Source organism: Triturus cristatus, chromosome 1_1 (assembly GCF_964204655.1).
Source record: "Triturus cristatus chromosome 1_1, aTriCri1.1, whole genome shotgun sequence".
Classification (NCBI taxonomy): domain Eukaryota; kingdom Metazoa; phylum Chordata; class Amphibia; order Caudata; family Salamandridae; genus Triturus; species Triturus cristatus.
Window position 1 is genome coordinate 143,260,945 of NC_140579.1, and position 14,796 is coordinate 143,275,740.

At 54.2% G+C, this 14,796-nt stretch overlaps 1 long non-coding RNA gene across 1 annotated transcript in view; it reads right to left on the reverse strand.

Annotated features, from left to right (window-relative positions):
* The window catches only part of LOC146869854 (uncharacterized), a 102,099-nt gene extending 99,898 nt beyond the window's left edge, over positions 1–2,201 (reverse strand). The window contains exon 1 of the long non-coding RNA XR_014967944.1: positions 1,606–2,201. This is a non-coding gene — a long non-coding RNA (uncharacterized LOC146869854). The remainder of the gene's footprint in view (positions 1–1,605) is intronic.
* Between the last annotated feature and the right edge of the window lie 12,595 nt (positions 2,202–14,796).

Here is a 14,796-nt window from a genome sequence, read left to right on the forward strand (position 1 = left end):
CCGATTTGAAGCACTTCCGGTCTGCGTTAGCCTCCCCTCCACTCAACCGGAACAATCCGTGGTGGACCGGGGAAGACGCTGACCTGTGCTGGTGTGCGAGTGAGGGTGGAAATTGAGTAAGTGCTATTTTTAAAACTGAGAATCACAGTATGACAACGACGATTTTAAAATACTATTTTTTTTTAAAAATGTGCAATCAGAATCAGGCTGTGAGCATCACATAGATTTCACATAGATTTCCGCAAAATTCCACAAATACTGCTAGTTAACAGAATGATAGCAGAGTACCAAAGTTAGGAGCCCTTTACCAGGCGCTCCGTCCACTTCAGGGTTACCAGATAAGTCCTCTAGCGCGTACGGTAATTCACTTTATATTGGACTGCCAACTTCTCTACTGCACAGACTCCAGGTGATTATGAACGATGCAGCCAGGTTGATTTTTAATCTACCCAGACACACTCGGGCTACCCCCCTACTTCAACAACTGCACTGGCTACCCATCAAGCAGAGGGCCAAATTTAAAGGCCTCTGCATTACACATAAGGCTTTGTTTGGGCAAGCCCCCAAATACATTAAGGAACGCCTGACAACTTACACCCCCTGTCGCACTCTCAGGTCTTCCACAGAGGGTCTATTAAAATGCCCACGCTTCCACTACTCCTCGAAAGGGGGTCGAGCCTTTTCCACTCTTACAGACTGCCAGGTGAGTTGCGTTCTGAAAGTGGTCTCCTGTCCTTCAGACCCTCTTATTCATGGAATCCTGGGCCTAATGCCCCTTCTCGCGATACTCCCACACCCTGGTACTGCCGTAGTTCTGCTCTCAGCGCTTAGAGACCTGCTGGTATTAAGCGCTTTACAAACTACAATTAACATAACATAACAGAGAGAATGCTGGGCCAGGATCGCAAGGAGGCCCCCACCTGCACAGCCCGTAGATTACCCCAGGCATCACTTGGGCTGAGCGGCAGCAAAGGGGTCGGAGGGGCTGGCGGAAGAGGCACTCCCACTGTCCGGCGCCGCTCGAGGCCTGTGGCCGAATCCGCCCCCTAGGCCCCCGCCCCAATGAGTGGCAGTACCGGGGAGGGGGCCACGCCATAGCCCCGGCCCCCACAGGATGGGCCCGTGGCTCAAATGGATGCGGGACGAGGGGCCACTGGCGGAGGTCCCTACAGACTGCCGGGCACCGCTCGGTGTGTGCGGCCGAATGCCCCTGCAGTCGACGTCTCCCACCCTGGAGAAGGCGTGGCGGAACCAGAGCCTCAGGGTCCGGCCGGAGAGGGCCCTGCAATAGCCTCAGCGCCCTCTGTAGATTATGTGGCAACAAGTCAAGGGGGGCAAGATGGCGGTCGAGGGGCCCAAACACGAGCCCCCCACAGCCCGGTATATGCATGCGGTATCCCTCAGCAGGAGTCCGCTGTCCGCCGCCTCCGGATGTTAGCGGGCCCGGGAGAGCAGGCCCAGAAAGCGCAGAGGAGGGGGTAGGGGACCCAGCTGGACCAAACGAGGTGTGAAATCACCCGGGGGCCAGCCCTCATCCCAGGCAGACTCCCGTGCGTGTGGGGGCCCCAACAAATGTCCCCGGAACCCCCCGCTGCCGGGACTCACCCGCCTGATGGTCCGTCACGCCTCCGGATCCGGGCGGCAGAGTCGCCTCACAACAGGCGGGAGATGATGCCGTCCTCTAGCCTCCGCTGCCCGATATGACAGCCAGGACCACAGCGGGACCGCTGGGGGGGCCGGAGTGCCATTGCCTCCACAGATTCGGGCAGCTGGGCCGCTGCACACCAGGCCCGCGCCAGCGGACAAGGACCAGGTAGTCTCGATTTTGACTCCTCCCGCCCAGGCCCAGCCGAGCGCAGCGAGGAGAAGGGCACGGGCACCGTCCCGGCCCAGCGATGTCTTCCAGGCGAACAGTCAGCGGGAGGGCCCCACCGCCCCCTCAGGTGTATGGGCAGAGGCCAGCTGGAGCGCTCCTGGGGTGACAGGCGCTGCAATCAGGGCGAGGATGCCGCCACCTTGGCCACGAAGCACGGCTGGTCGATCCGCAGCAGCAAAGCGGCGAGACATGGGATTCTCCACACCCAACGTTGCAGCCAGAGGTGCTGCGACGAGGAGATGTCCAAATTCAGGTCAGAATGGTCCACAGGGCGGAGGGGTCCGGGAGCACTTTCAAGGTGCGTCCACCATCTTGGGTCGGCAAGCCACGCCCCACCCCGCCCAAATTTTTAATTGGCTTGTGTGTTTGTCCTTCGCAAATGCTGGCTTCTGATTCCTTAATAGGCTTGTTTGTTAGTCCCTCCTCAGTACCGCCTTGTCTTCATTTGTATCCTTTCATGGCTACTGGCCCCTTTACTTCGGTTGTTACATGGTACGTGTTATTTTAGTATTGTAAGCACTATTTTCGTTATTGAGTTTGTCCTACTTCAGGCACAACAACGTGCTTTGTTTACATTCAACGCGGTGCTCGCTTTCACTTTTGAAGCTGCCCGGACAATCGCGATTGCTTGTTGTCTGGATACACTGATGGGGGTGGGCGGTGTTCTCGCTCTTGCTTTTGTAGGTTGCTCTTTGATCTGGCCGGTTCTTCTTGTTCGGCACCGGTTTCACGCCATGGTGTTCATGATTTGAGAGTTTCTGTTTCCTTGTCTGGATACACTGATGGGGGTGGGCGGTGTTCTCGCTCTTGCTTTTGTAGGTTGCTCTTTGATCTGGCCGGTTCTTCTTGTTCGGCACCGGTTTCACGCCATGGTGTTCATGATTTGAGAGTTTCTGTTTCCTTGTAAGTCCTTCTCTCAAGAGAGTAGCGAACTTGCGGCGTCCTCATGGGCCTGGGGTCTCAGAGCAGTGTTGTTTCTGGGCGTTCGGAGGAGGCCTCGAGGGCGTGCCTGCTCAAGTCGGAGCAGGGCTCTTCAACGCGGTGCTCGCTTTCACTTTTGAAGCTGCCGGGACAATCGCGATTGGAAAGGGGGGGCTTTTGGCCCCCCCGCCTGCATGGCTGTGCGGCGACCTCCCCCCGGACTACTCGGTGGTGGGGCGCGTCACTGGGGGGGCGCGCCCTACCGCCGATTGGCTGCCTGGATGACCCGGATGTCGTTAATCGACATCCGGGTCGGAAGGGAGGGGGGCGGGCCACTGGGGGGGGATAAAGCGGTGGGGAGCGCCCAGGTGACCCCCTTGTTCCCTGGACGCTCCCCCACATAGGACGTGCCCCGGCGCTCGGGGCAGATAACTTTTCTGTTGTTTTGTTTGCTTTTCAGGCGGATCGCGACTCGTCGGTGCTGGGCTCCCGCCTTTCGACTGAAGCTGCTTCGTGCCTTCGCAGCGGTGTCCGGTGAGGCGAGCAGAGTTGCCTTACAAGGATCGTTCGTCTAGGAGGATTAGCGAGGTGTAGCGGTGTGCTGGCTCGAGTGCTGCGGTACACGACAGAGGTACTGCGAGGGAGCGGGTGGGGTGCGGATTTTGCCGCCGAGTCTCGATTGCTGCCGCTTTAGGTGCTGGCGTCGCTCCTGGGTCCTTTGTTCCGTCATTTGTCCGGGCGCTGCTGGCACAGGGGAGGGAACAGCCAGTAGACAAGGTGTGGTGGCCCAGGGGAGTAAGACGTCGAGTGTGGGAGCCTGTTGGGTATATTAAGATCACTGGTGCAATTAAGTCGGTTTTACAGAGCACAGTTGGAAGGACTGTTGGAGCACCTTAAGATTAAAGCGATCGGTGGTTGCTTTGGCAGGGCAGTTATAGGAAGTTGGTGCTGCTTAATTTAGGAGGAGTTGCAGGGGGTTACAGAGAAAGCACAGGGTATCGGCCTTACTGCTGGGACTGTGTGACACAGAAACACGCGCAAAGGAATAGTAAGGGCGCCTGCATTGGCCTGGTGGCTAGTACACTTTCTCTGGTTGGTAGGATAGGGGCAACAGCCAAGGCCAGTGGACTGGGCAGTGAAGGAAGGTAGAGCTGGTACATACGTGTGTAACTTTGCACAACTCCCGGGATTTAATACATTTTCTATTTCAGGTGTTATTACTACGTCCCTGCAATTTCTTGTGGTAAGCCCCGAGTGGTGGCCAGCAGTGGTGGTCGCAGGTCACTTCGATTCCGGCTGGGAGTACGCAGGATTCAATCGGTAAGAGGAGAGCGGGGGGCTCGCATTACATTGCTTCTGGTAGCCGCCGGGTGGGTCTACGTTAGAGTTTACTCACCCCAGACAAACCGGATAAGCCGGGGCGTTGCGGTTACGGTTGCATGGTGCTTACAGCCCCCTGTAGATCCTCCATCTAGTGAAGGTAATAAGCGTACTGACGCCTGTATTGGGGTATTAGTGTAGGGCGGTGCACCCAAGTCATGGCGGGGCCAGTGGGTAGTGAAGGGGGGTCCAGGATGGAGGCCATGTTGCAGGCCATGATGCAGGAGATGAATAGCATCAATAAGAGATTAAGTAAAGTGGATGAATTGGAAGCACGCTTGAATGAAAGGTTTACTGACCCCCCAGCACCTGCAGGCAGGCCCGCGCGGCAGCGGAAGGCACCATTGTCCAGGGGGGATTTTGTTAGCCCGCCCAAGTCGTCCAAGGCTAAGAGGCGAAGGCGCAGTGCTCCAGCCCCAGTGGTACCGGTTTCAATCACACCCGCGGTTTCTGATTCAGTACCCGTGGTACCTGTTCCGACACCCGTTACATTGGCTCCTGCCATGCCGCCGCCGCCACCTCCTGGGGGAGTGTCCCCCCCGCCCGTGCTACCGATCCCAGTGCCGGGTCTGCCGGTACCGGTCTCTCCATCGCCTATCATGCCAGCCCCACCGGCTATGCCTCCCGGGGGGCCCATAGTCCCACGAGATAGCCCAGAGTCGGTCCCGCCTGAATTGGCATCTCAGATAGCGGCTTTATTACCTTGGCTGAAAAAGGGGGGGGTTTTAACAGCGTCATCAGACCATGCAGCTGAAGCAGCACAGTTGGTAGAAAAGATTAAAGCAGCAGCGGCAGCGGATAGAGCTGCGGTTCCCCCTTCTTCTTCACTTTCAGGTTCCAGCCCCGCCCAATCAACGGCAGATGGTGGTCGACCGGTCGCGGCGCAAGAAAAGGGTAAGGAGGTGGCACTGCCCCTCTTGGGCGATGGGTCATTGCCCTCTAGGAGTGAGAATTTGGCACAACATGTGTCCCAGGCAACGAAGGAATGCATTTGGGCGGGGAAATATGTTTAGATTTTTTTCATTACTACTGGATCACAGGGAGATGGACCAGGCAAAGACACTAAAGGAGTGGATGCTTCCAAGTGAGTGGAGGGCACAGTGTGCTAGGTTTAGGGTTGAAGAATCTTTGCTCAATTGGGTTAGGGCTTTCGCAGTGTTCACGACCATCATGGCCGAGCGGCCTCCTAATGTGCAGGCGTCATTGGCTTGCTACCAGAGTAGAATCGTGGGGTGGAGCGAGCAGTACCCGGGGGATGCCTGGAAGGAGTATGATGTCAATTTCAGGAAAGCTAGGGAATTTGACGCGTCATTGGCATGGGATAAGGTGGACTCTGTGTCATGGCATAGGCAGTTCTCTGGGAGCTCTGCCCCACTACAGTCAGCCACTGCGGGCAGGGGGTACTTCGCCAGACCTCAGCACCCCTTTCGGGCGGCTCAGGGGAGTGAGGTCCCGGGTAGGGGTAGGGGGGGGGGGGTTTGAGAGAAAAGGGGTGTGTTGGGACTTTAATAAGCGTACCTGCACGAGGGCCCCGGGCACCTGTAAATTCAGACATGCATGTTCGATCTGCGGTCATCCCTCCCACCCCGAGTCATCTTGCAGGTCCAAGCAGGGCAACCACAGCCAGAGGGGGAGGGGGAAGCCAGTGTAGGGCCGATATTCGGGATATCGTAACTCCTATAGATGTTTTGGCAATGATCCCTAGGTTGAATAGGTACCCGAATCACACAGCGGCCACTCTACTGCAAGAAGGTTTTTCTCAAGGTTTTAGGATCCCGGCAGGGGGCTACACAGGTAGCACACATTGCAGGAACCAACTGTCGGTGCAACATAACCCCGCAGTGGTGGCTGCTAAGATTAGCAAGGAACTGGCCCTGGGTAGAATAGCTGGCCCTTTCCAGGAGGTGCCTGTCCCCGATTTTGTGTGTTCTCCACTAGGGGTGGTACCCAAAAAAGAGAAAGGGGAGTTCAGATTGATCCACAACCTGTCGGCTCCGAGAGGTGCGTCACTGAATGATGCGATTGATGAGGGAATTTGTAGCGTCAAGTATGCATCATTTGACCAGGCAGTGGATTTATTGCGGGCACTGGGGCCAGGGGCATTGATGGCAAAATCTGACATAGAATCTGCCTTCCGCCTCCTCCCAGTTCATCCTCTGGACCATCACCTTTTAGGCTTCACTTTCGATGGCAAGTTTTATATGGACAAATGTATGCCCATGGGCTGTTCTATCTCATGTGCGTACTTTGAGGCGTTTAGCTCATTTTTGGAATGGGTCATGAGGGAGGTGACGGGGCATCGGCAGGTGATGCATTATCTGGACGATTTCCTTTTCTTGGGTGCGGCGGGATCTCAGGAGTGTGCTTGGGCGTTGCAGGAATTTTGCGCGCTCATGCGGGCTTTTGGTGTCCCGCTAGCCCTGGGGAAGACGGTGGGCCCGTCCACCTGTTTGGAATTCCTCGGTATCGAAATTGATTCCGTGGAGGGATGCTTCAGGTTACCCAGGGCTAAGGTAGCTAGCTTCAGAGCAGCTCTACGGCAATGCCTACGCAAAGACAAGGTTACATTGCAACAGCTACAGGAGGTGGTGGGGCAATTGAATTTTGCGCTTCGGGTTATCCCAATGGCACGCCCTTTTTCACGCTCTATTGCCCAAGCAATGAGAGGACTACGGGAGAAACACCACCACACGAGGTTGTCATCTGAGGTTCGCCAGGATATGCTCATTTGGATGGCATTTCTGGAGGATTTTAATGGCAGAGTAGTGTGGCCGGGTCCTCCCTCCACATCGGCGGAATTGGGCCTATGGACGGACGCTGCTGGGAGTACCGGCTTCAGCGCCATTTTGGGTACCAGGTGGGTCGCCCAGCGGTGGCCAGCGGAATGGAGGACACAGGGTCTGACTACCAATATTGGCTTTCTGGAGCTTTTTCCGATATGGGTAGCGTTGATGGTCTGGCCGGAACACTTGCGCAACCAATCCGTGGTGTTCTGGTCGGATAACATGACGGTGGTGGAATGCATAAATCAGCAGGGGGCACGCTGTCCATTCATACTCCGCTTACTGAAGGAGATTGTGTTGCAATGCTTAAAATGGAATGTGGTTTTCAGAGCCAAGCATGTCCCTGGCGTCCTCAATAATGCAGCTGACTCCCTTTCTCGCTTTAAAATGCAGGTTTTCAGGGAACACCTTCCGGCGGCAGATCCCCAGCCGGCGCAATTCCCGGCAGTACTTTGGCAGATTGGTGCCCCAGATTACAGGACCTCGTGGTCGCTAGCTTAGCCCCCAGGACCAAGACAGCTTACGAAGGGGCGTTTTTGTCTTACCGGGCTTTCTTGGGGCGGGAATGGGAGGCTAGGTGGGCACAGGAGGACAGCTTTGCAGCTTACTTAGAATCAATGCACAAGGAAGGGCGCTCAGTTGCGACTGCGAACAGACATAGGGCGGCAATCTCCTTCTTTGCGCAGAGTAGGGGTATGCGAGATCCCACTAACACCTTTCTGGTGCGCAAGGCGTTGAGGGGTTGGCGCCGTGTACAGGGTTACCGGGGCGATAGGAGAAGGCCCATTGGATTGGCACGGCTGACGGCCTTATTGGGGGCACTGCACACTGTTTGTAGCTCCCAGTGGGAGGTTATCTTGTTCAAGGCGGCATTTTCCCTGGCCTTTTATGGGGCTTTGAGGGTTGGGGAGTTAGTTGCTGGGTCAAAAACTGATAGAGTGGGGGGACTACAGTGGGCCGGGGTTGAGATCAAGGAAGACGTTATGCGAATAACAATTCAGAAATCAAAAACCGATCAGGACTCTCGGGGTCACACCATAGTGCTCCATCGGGCGCGGGCCAACCCCTGCTGCCCGGTTTCTCACGTGGAGGCTTTCTGTAGGCAGCGGGAGGGCACGGCGGGGGACACACTGCTGTGTCACGCCGATGGTACTCCATTGACTAGGTACCAGTTTAGGCGAGTCTTGGAGCTAACGGTCAGTCTGGCAGGGTTCGATCCAAAGGAATTCGGCACCCATTCATTTAGGATTGGGGCAGCAACCGAGGCAGTGGCAAGGGGTCTCTCAGTGGAGAGTGTGAAGACACTGGGAAGATGGTCGTCTGAACGTTACAAGAGTTATGTACGAATTGACATGTTGTGACATGATGGTGCTCACGCCCTGTATGTTTCTTTTGTTTACAGTTTCTCAAACCTGTCACGCAGGGGAGGAACTCGTCACCGGGCGACAACGATCGACATCGGCACAGCTCGGAGGACACAAGAAACTGGTGACTTGGATTGTGGGCCATTCTTATGTTAGGCGCGCGGAACATGTTTTTCTTTCAGGCGACCGTAGGACGAGCGCAGCGCAAAAGGGGTTGGATGTATCATTTTTCGGGAGGGGGGGTCTATGCCTTAGCCAGTTTCGGAGCTTCTTCCGGGGAATCTTAGCTCAGCAGCGCCCCCCCCGTCAGTGGTGATACTTCACCTGGGGGAGAATGATTTGGCAAAATTGGGGAGGCGCGTGCTCATTGAGGAGATCATTTCCACTGCGGGGTGGGTGGCCAGGGCTTGCCCGGGTTCCACAGTAGTTTGGTCGCAACTTATTCCTCGGTGGCAGTGGCGAGGGGGGGCCTCGGTCAGGGCGTTGAATCACTCGGTACGGAGGGTCAACACACAGTTGGACAAATTATTTCGGACCCCCCAGTTGCAGACTATTCCACATGGGTGTATCTGGGGTGAGCATTTTTACTTGAGGGACGGGGTGCACTTGACGGAGGCAGCTAATGTCTTGTGGTCTAATAATGTCTGGGCCTGGTTGGAGGGGTTTTTAAAAAATAGACGCGCTCCTGATTTAGGTCTGGGTAGAGGGGGAGGCCAGATCGTCGGTTAACAATGCTGGCCCGTGGCGGTAAGGTCATGACCGGTGAGCAACTATTTGAAGGTCTGAGGGGGCGGGCATCATCCTACGGAGGTGCCCGCCCAGGGGGAGGGGCCATTGGCCCCTCCTAGAACTTCAGGGGCAAGGTAACTGGTGCTTCAAAGGGGCGCGGGTTGGGGAGTCACGCTTTCCTTAGGCTGGTAGCCACCCCGCGCGCGCATACTCATGACGTCACCGGATGGCGCAGAGTAAGGGCCCTCCTTTAGTGGGTAAATGAAGTTCACGGCGTGGACCGGGTAATTACCGGGCCCGGCTGCGCATGCGCACACCTGTAGGGGAGGCGCAGCTAGTAGGACCTGACACCGGTTAGCGACCTTGCCATATGGCCCAGAAATGTTAGTATACAAAATTGCAGAGGAGGATGTTAGATTCGGTTAGGAAACAATCTGTATTAGAGTCTTTGTTAAGGATAGACACTCACACCTGTTGACAATTATGTATCTAATGTCCTGCTGAATTTTGTATAACCGTTTATCATGCAAATTTGAAATTTATTGTTTTTGTACTTAATAAATACGGCCGGGGGGTTTCGCGACCCCCCGCCTTCCAAAGATACCACGTCTGGGTGCTGTGTCCGGGGGTGGTGTGGTCATAGGGGGAGGGCGGTAGCCAGTCACTGACCATGTGGAAAGGGGGGGCTTTTGGCCCCCCCGCCTGCATGGCTGTGCGGCGACCTCCCCCCGGACTACTCGGTGGTGGGGCGCGTCACTGGGGGGGCGCGCCCTACCGCCGATTGGCTGCCTGGATGACCCGGATGTCGTTAATCGACATCCGGGTCGGAAGGGAGGGGGGCGGGCCACTGGGGGGGGATAAAGCGGTGGGGAGCGCCCAGGTGACCCCCTTGTTCCCTGGACGCTCCCCCACATAGGACGTGCCCCGGCGCTCGGGGCAGATAACTTTTCCCCACCCACCATCCCTGGAGTACGTGGTTGATGTGTTGCTAGCCCAACTAGCGGGCATTTGGGCGCGGGAAATTGTCATGAAATGTTAGTTTCTGATGAGGTTTTTCTGTTAGGACTTTTTCTCCCATTGTAGTGATCAATATGGTATTGTGCAGTTATGTTCTTGACTATGCTTGTTGTAGGCCTTTTTCTCCCAAGGTAGTGAATGATACTGTATTATGTGTAACTGGTGCAGTCGTGTTTAGGCCTTTTCTTTCCCTTGTAGTTTTATGGTGTTATACATGACGTGTGATTTTAGTCAGTGTAGTTGTCCTTTAGAATTTTCTCCCATAGGTCGTCGTATTTATTAGGTATGGGGCATGCGGTAAGGTCATGACCGGTGAGCAACTATTTGAAGGTCTGAGGGGGCGGGCATCATCCTACGGAGGTGCCCGCCCAGGGGGAGGGGCCATTGGCCCCTCCTAGAACTTCAGGGGCAAGGTAACTGGTGCTTCAAAGGGGCGCGGGTTGGGGAGTCACGCTTTCCTTAGGCTGGTAGCCACCCCGCGCGCGCATACTCATGACGTCACCGGATGGCGCAGAGTAAGGGCCCTCCTTTAGTGGGTAAATGAAGTTCACGGCGTGGACCGGGTAATTACCGGGCCCGGCTGCGCATGCGCACACCTGTAGGGGAGGCGCAGCTAGTAGGACCTGACACCGGTTAGCGACCTTGCCATATGGCCCAGAAATGTTAGTATACAAAATTGCAGAGGAGGATGTTAGATTCGGTTAGGAAACAATCTGTATTAGAGTCTTTGTTAAGGATAGACACTCACACCTGTTGACAATTATGTATCTAATGTCCTGCTGAATTTTGTATAACCGTTTATCATGCAAATTTGAAATTTATTGTTTTTGTACTTAATAAATACGGCCGGGGGGTTTCGCGACCCCCCGCCTTCCAAAGATACCACGTCTGGGTGCTGTGTCCGGGGGTGGTGTGGTCATAGGGGGAGGGCGGTAGCCAGTCACTGACCATGTGCTTGTTGTCTGGATACACTGATGGGGGTGGGCGGTGTTCTCGCTCTTGCTTTTGTAGGTTGCTCTTTGATCTGGCCGGCTCTTCTTGTTCGGCACCGGTTTCACGCCATGGTGTTCATGATTTGAGAGTTTCTGTTTCCTTGTAAGTCCTTCTCTCAAGAGAGTAGCGAACTTGCGGCGTCCTCATGGGCCTGGGGTCTCAGAGCAGTGTTGTTTCTGGGCGTTCGGAGGAGGCCTCGAGGGCGTGCCTGCTCAAGTCGGAGCAGGGCTCTGCTTCTGGGGTGGGCGCTGTGTACTTGGAGGACGCTGCCAGCAACTCTTGATGTGGTGAGTTTTTTAACTTGCTTGCCTTTCTACTGTAGTATGGGTTCGGGTACCACCAGTGGAGGCAGGGTGTTTTATGGCTGTCCTTTCATGTCAGACTCTGCTGCACGACTGGAGTGGTTCAGCTTGTTGGGGCAGGCGCAGTGCACATGCTCCAGGCGGGTCAGCGGCTGCCTTTTCGCTGCCTGTGCTGGTGGGCCTGGCACGGCATGATGGTGTTGGTCCTGGGTGTGTAACTGGCTAGGGTGGGTGCGGTAAGTCGTTTGGCTGGCTAGAAAATTCAGTCTGCCTGCGTTGAAGCAGGTTTTTGTTCCTTTGGCCGGAGGTCTGCTGTGCATTCCTCCGTCCAGGGGGTGAGGAGGTATGGCCGGTTTGCCGTGGTGTACACCCGGCTGAGGGATCTGCTGTGCCTGCCTCCGGCCCTGGGCCATGGCGGCCGGCTGCTCGGTGTACATTCCTAGGGCATTGCAAACATAGCTCAATGTCCACATAGCTGTGCAGACGGACCGGGAGCTGCTTTTCTCATGTGCCTGGTGGATATTGTTGCTCTGTGGCACCTCTCTGTTCTGGTCTCTCCGGGCGGGGTTTTCGGCGTATCCTGGGCTGCTAAGCACCTGGGCTATGGGCGGGATACATTGGGAGGCCTGGCTCCGGGGATGTCTTTGGCCTGTGGGCTTCTCAGGATGCTTCAGAACGATGCTCTGTCTGTCTGTCGCTCTGCCGGGTTGGCATGGAGGCTGCATGGTGCTGCTCACTTTTGGCCTTTCCATTTTGCATGTTTGTGGGAGTGCTCTTGATGAATGCAGTGCGTAATGGCCGGTTTGGGTGTGGTGCTCCTTACTCCTGGCATACATGTCACTTTCTGAACTGTATATCTGTGCTGTACTTTTTCGATTGTTTTTTCCTGGCCTGTGACCTGCCCATTTTCTTATTGGCGGTCGGTTTTCCTGTGTAGTTTTTGGTGTGGTTTTCATTGACCTATTCTGTGCTGTGCCAGTCATAAATGGCAACAGTAGGGTGAGTTTCTGACCAGGGACTTAGTTCGCCATGCCGAAGGTCTGCAGTGCCTTTCTCCGGACGGGGTGGGTATGCTTCAGTTGCCATGTCTCCCTGCTGTTATCTGAGGCTATGGCTCGGGCACTGGTCTTGAGACTCTGGTGTTGGGGTCTTCATTGTTGGAGGGGTTCGTTCCTGTCTGTCCCCTCATGCGGTGTTTGGAGGCTCCTGTTCTCTCTTGGACCAGTGATGTGGCCCTATTTGTCTGGGCTGGTCATGGGGTGGGAATTTCGTGTCCCGGCGTCTGCTCTGCGTCCGGTGTTTCTGAGCACTTTAATGTTTACCTGTACTTCTGGACCATGGCTTTCATCTCATGGTGCTGGCGTGGTATGGTGCTCAGGACTTGCACTCCAATACCCTTGCGCAGTGCTTCACTCAATATGAACCATTGCTTGACATCAGTCCTATACGGGTATAGTGGTTGAGGTCCTAGGCTCTCAAGGTAGAGTTGCGTGTTCTTGCCTTGCAGTCTCTGCAGACCTATACCTGGTGTCTTACTCAGAGCCTCGTTGGGTGTTTCGGTGTTGAGGTCTAGGATTGGTGCCCCCGCCAGTGGAGGGGGCTGTTGCGGTCGTTTTTCTGCATTTTGCTGTTTCAGGTGGCGTTCGCTGAGTTCTTAGTACATCCTGGGTGTTGCCTGCTTCCTCGTTTTCTTCGGCAGTCCGCTGTGTGGGTCAGTGGAGATGCATGGTTTCTCCGTTTTGTTGCTATTGTTTTCGTCTTGGCCCCTCTTTTTGGCAGGTTCTCTTTATTCCGGGCAGCTGTTTGTATTCGGTTCACAAAGTGGTTGGGAGCCTGCAGCCATCTTTCATGCCCTCTGGTCGGTGCTCGGGCTGCATTGTGTGGGGCAGTGTCGGCTCGATCTTTGCTGCCGCATTTCTTTGGTGACTCGGGCAGATGTCTTGCCAGGAGGGGGTTGAGGTTTTGGATGTCCTCATCCCCGTGGGGCTATTGGTTGATTTCCTGGCTGCTTTGTTGGCAGCTATACTTTGCTGGCATCTGTTCTTCCTGTTTGGACGATTCCTCTGGAGGCCGTCTTGGAAGGCGTTCTTTCAGGATAGGATGGTCTCCTGGTCCTATAAATCCTCTTCCAGCATATCTTCTATGCCTTTCAATCGCTTGAATGCTGGGAGGACCAGGGTGTCCCTCATGAAGGCTTCCATTCCTGTGCTTTCCTTGTGTTGCATAGTGGAATTTATATATCATGTTTCATTGCAAAGGTTTATTGTCAGGTGCCATTGACTGCAGGCAAATGTAAACACGGGCCACAGAAAGATTTCAGACATGCAAAATGTGATAGGAGGTCTGCTTGCAATAAGTCTAACCAATGACAACTCACAAGTGCCGCAGATTTTTCTAGGAGACTTCAATCTCCATTGGAATAATACGAATGATCATGCTGTAAGCTGTTTCAAATCCTTCCTGTCAGATCAGGATCTGACCCAATTCTGTGACAGTCCAACCCACAACAAGGGAGAGACATTAGACCTCATCATTGCTAAAACGAACAATGTCTCACTAGATTCCATTATTTCTTGTGACTGGTCTGATCGTTACGGCATCTTCTCTATTAATATTGAGGTGGCTCCGAAAAGATGCCAACCTACAAAAACAAAACAATGGAAAAGGAATATCCAAAATATCAACCCTATTGACTTAGCAAACCGATGCAACACCGAACTGATCCCCCAGACAGGCATGACATACGTTCATGACCTCACAGACTTTTACAACTCCACTATTCTTGAAATACTTGACTCCACAGCTCCTCTCCAACAAAAAAACTTTCCCACCAAAATCTCCAAACCATGGTTCAATGAAAATCGGAACTCTGACCAGCGTAAGCTAACGATTATGGAGATCGATACCCTCTAGAGAACACCTAATTCACCTTGGAGCACTGAGGAATACATACATCAGGAATATCTTAAAGGCCAGGAATACATACATCAGGAATATCTTAAAGGCCAAGGCGGACTTCTTTAGAACCCAGTTGAACCAAGCCATCAATCGTCAAAAAAAACTATTTGAAATAGTCAAACAACAATCGCTCAACACACCAAACACCACGGATCTTAGAGAGTCGGCTACCCCTAGCTGCGAGGAGCTTGCCAATTTCTTCCTAGAAAAAACTAAAAACATTAAATATGACATTCAATCTAAGAATGCCCCTCCTCCAACTACCGACCGTGAGTCTATATTTTACTCCCAGGTCAAGGATCAGTTTAGTACACCAACGGGAACTCCAAAAAAACAATGCCTCTTGGCACACCTTCACGTCTTACACTGAAAACGACATCTATATCACTTTTCTTGCGATTAATCCCTCCAATCACGTCACTGATCCACTACCTCCTTCCTTATTCAAAATGATAAAAACCTCTATTCTCCCC